Source organism: Atta cephalotes (assembly GCF_000143395.1).
Source record: "Atta cephalotes unplaced genomic scaffold scaffold00023, whole genome shotgun sequence".
Lineage (NCBI taxonomy): Eukaryota > Metazoa > Arthropoda > Insecta > Hymenoptera > Formicidae > Atta > Atta cephalotes.
The window spans coordinates 2,557,285-2,561,763 of NW_012130087.1; positions in this window are offsets into that span (position 1 = coordinate 2,557,285).

Consider the following 4,479-nt stretch of genomic DNA (forward strand, 5'->3'; position numbering starts at 1 on the left):
AGTAGTATTTTAGTTTACGTTTATATATATATTAATTAACTTAACTTTTAACTTATATATATATAGTATATATATATATTATTATTATATAATAATAATAATAATATAATATATATATATATATATATATATATACACACACACACACACACATATATATATATATATATATATATATATATATATATATATCTTTCAATTTTTAATATCTAACAAATTACGTTAACTGACACTTTTCATTAACACCGACCGCTCCAACTTCATTTGATATGGCACAGAAAAGCATGTCTTCGCGCGATTCATAATAGTCGCGAAAATTCGTTCTGAAATGTTCGAGCCATTGAATAGGATAATTGGAATGCTTTGCGGAAATGTGTATGCGCCGACATGCACGGTTCATAAGTTTTGCGAGAAACGAGATCGTGTCGCGCGCGCGATTGCGTCGGTTAAATATTTTGCAAGATACAAATAATTGCCAGTCGTACCAGGAAACATAACAGACTCTGGCAATGCATCGCGCGATAATTAAATCTGTGTTTATTTGGTATATACTCGAAATTGCGGGAACAAGATAAATTGTTATAATAGTTAATTCAATGTTTTCAACAGAATGAAATATGCATTCCTATAAGAGAACAGACACTTTTACGTTTTTATTTCTGAATAAATCATATTGATTCAATGCGATAACAGCAAAAACTGTCATATGAATATGCAAACGGGTTTTCATTTAAAATAATAAAGACATAATGAAAATTTTAATAAAAAAAATTTCATTCTTTATTATTTATTACTTTAAATTTGTGTAGTTCAATGAGAAACGGTTTTTTTCTTTTAGGACATCGCACTGTGTAATTAGTGAATTTCGTCGCGAGATCGCACGAAATGAGTTTATACTTACAAAAGCGACAGGCTTCGATCTCGTGATGCGGCTATGTTATAGGAATGGCAGAATTTTTAACGAGAGGTTTAATGGAAATTGCAAACGGAATCGTGAATTAGACTGGGGACGGTATTAATTAATTAATGACGTGACGATGTTGAGGGTGATTTCGATATGATCTCTTAATTAAAAAAAATGTTTCGGTGATTGCTTACGCAGTTTACTGACGGCTGGCTCCTCTGTCCGAAACACGTCCGATCGTAAGGATTTCTTAGCACGTTCCTAGCAAGGCGGTGCTCGCAAGCTGCGCGTTCTCTCGCGTTCTGGGAGGGAAATTAGTTCGCGCACGTGATTCCTCGTGAAGGCACGCACGGTTCTGACGATGCGAGAGACTCCGGAGAATAGCGCGTCTGCGAATCCCCGTTGAAATCAGAGGTTGCAAGCGTATTTCACGACGATGATCGGAGATGATATGGATAAGCGATAGGGTTGGGTAAAAGCTGCCATACCGTTTGCTTAGGATCAGTCGAAGTTTGGAGTGACCTAATAAAATTTAAATCGCCTTTAATCCGCGCGGACGTGACGGAGCCGTCACCTGGATGCTTTAGATCGCTGCTGGTCGGTTATGATTGTTTTCACAAGGACCATACCATATATTTGCACACTTTCTATATTTTCCTCTGTTGAGAGCGGCAATGTTAGAAAAAAAAATTCGACTTAACATATGCAGTAGAACTAATGCATGTGTAATATACGAAGAGATAAAAGCAGATATTTTGTAGACATTATTTCATATGACACAATAATAACTCTATGATCCTATATGAAAATATAAAAATTAACAGTTGTACAATGTACTAAATAATATTATAATACATGTTTTAACAATCAAATTAGATATTTATTGATAATAAAACGCATATTGATAAAAACTGTGTAGAAAAATTCAAAAGTTTTCGTTGCTTTCGTAAGGCCTAGTTCCATCAATACAATATTAACTTTAATATCGGTTCGATCTATTTTTTATCTTTCTCTAATTCTAGAATTAGAAACAAAATAAAGAAGAAATAATTAAACTGAGATTAAAGTTAATCTTACAATTATCACATTGGAATCGGGCCTAAGAGTATCAATAGAAGTTTTCTACCAATAATTATTTTTTTTTATCATTAAAATATGAAAGATTGAAATTATGTTTGTTTATTCATTGTGTATAATATAAATAATAATTAGATATTATTAAAGTTATTTAAATAATATTTCCATAAAAGTAATACTGCGCATCATATAAAACCTTCTATGATTTATGCAAGAACTTTTTGACTTTACTACGTAATATAATATAAATATTTAATATTATAATATAAATATTTTTTTACATTTTATAATTATCTATCACAATATTTTTCAATACTTAAAATTCAATAAAGTTCCTTTAAAACAAACCCTAGTTGAACTTAATATATATATTTGCCAATAATATGATTTTTTTAAAGATACATGTTACATAGTTGTATGTATTATTAAATCTTAAAAGTTACAAGTTAGTTAAGTTATTGCCTGAAAATACAATGATTGCTAGAAATAAAATAGTATTTCATAAATAGCGATTTGATCACGAGACAGCAACGAGACTTGAATGTTTTAATAAATCATTGAAAATTTAACATAATCATGAACGATATCTCATCGTTGTCGTAAAGCAGCCGACTAAAAACTATTAATTCTGGTGGTCCTTTCCAATTTAAGCAAATTATGTGTGTGGATTGGAGAGATTAGAGGTAACAGCGTTCGCTGTATTGTCGTTTACGGAGATAAAGCACGACGTTGGAGCGCGTTTCATAACCGGGTGGTTGTGACGACGCGGAGTCAGTCGGGGGATGACTGTGGGAAAGGGTAGGAAATGGCGAAGAGGATAGTGCGAGATGCGTCGCGAAAGTACTGTCGTATTTGTCTCGCGCGCCATTTTATTGAAATAATTCGGTCGCGAGTATTCCATCGATTTCGCTATCGAGAACTGTGGAAACAATCCTAAACTTTGCGATGGAAGAACGATATCGTTCTCGTTGTCAATCAATCCTAGGCGCGATTTAACAGATATCGAAGATATAGGGGATTCCTTTTTATGCGGCCATACGCATTCACGTGTTACCGTTGAGCTTTCGATTATTATTTTGGATTTATATCTCGAGCAAGGATAATAAATAAATTATTCGACTACGATAAAATTTATTTTATGAAAAATCATAGATATAATAATAGACTACTCCTACGAAGTTGTCATGGTTTAGAAAGAATAAAGTATCTCTCTCTTTCTCTTTTTTTTGTCTCTAAAATATCGAGTTGAAAGGAAATGTTGATGGAATTGAAGATACTGATACTGATATCTAATTCCTTCTAACGGAACACTTTTATTAGAATTAGAGAATACATAATCTCTATCTATTATTATGGGCCATCATACACAAAATGATATAAGCATAGCCTAAGCCTCTGAACTGGTCAATGAGCATCCGACATAAAGACGTATGCATGTACATAAAATGCTCATTGCACCTTTATATTATAATTATGCAGCTTATGTGATGATCCTATCTGTTAAATGCGGTAATATTGTCACACATTTTATCAGTTATTTTCTTTATACTATGCTTTTCTTTCTTCAGATAATTTTATGTTTTTTCCCTGGATAGAATATAATAATAATCTGTTTAATCTAAAATGATTAAAACGGGAAATTTTTTATGTAACATTTAACATTAAAAGACGAGGTGATCTATTTACAGTATATCAATAGATTTAGAAGATATTTATACCAAAAATATCCTAGAAAGTTCCTTTATTGCTAAATTTATTTTAGCAATAAAATGATTGTCAATAAAAAACCGACGATTTATTTAGAACTTTTCTGTTAGATTCCGCTAGATAATTGAAAAATTGGAAATAATTTGATTCAAGTAATAGGAATGAACACATATGATGTAATTATATTTATATGAAATAGTCTCAATCCGCCCGAAGAATTTATTATAGATAGTCAGTAATTATTTCTAAATATATATATATTCAAACAAAATTAATTATTTGGATAATTATTCAAATAAATAATGATACTAAATTATTTGCATAATATCTAATTTTGATTGCCTGATCGCGATGGCTTTCGTGATATGACGAGAGTAATCACGAAAGCTTTGTGATCAACGAACTGCCGTAAACTAACATATTAATTGTCGATGAGCGACAATTAAAGCCTACGTTATGAGCACGCTATCATTTTATGCTCGTTTTCCTTATGCGACACTAATCAAATCTAACGATGATTACGATGACGATCATAATAATCGGCAACAATGATTACGACGACGATGATGACGATGACGATGACGATGACGACGACGACGACGACGACGACGACGACGACGACGACGACGACGACGACGACGACGACGACGACGACGACGACGACGACGACGACGACGACGACGACGACGACGACGACGACGACGACGACGACGACGACGACGACGACGACGACGACGACGACGACGACGACGACGACGACGACGACGACGACGACGACGACGACGACGACG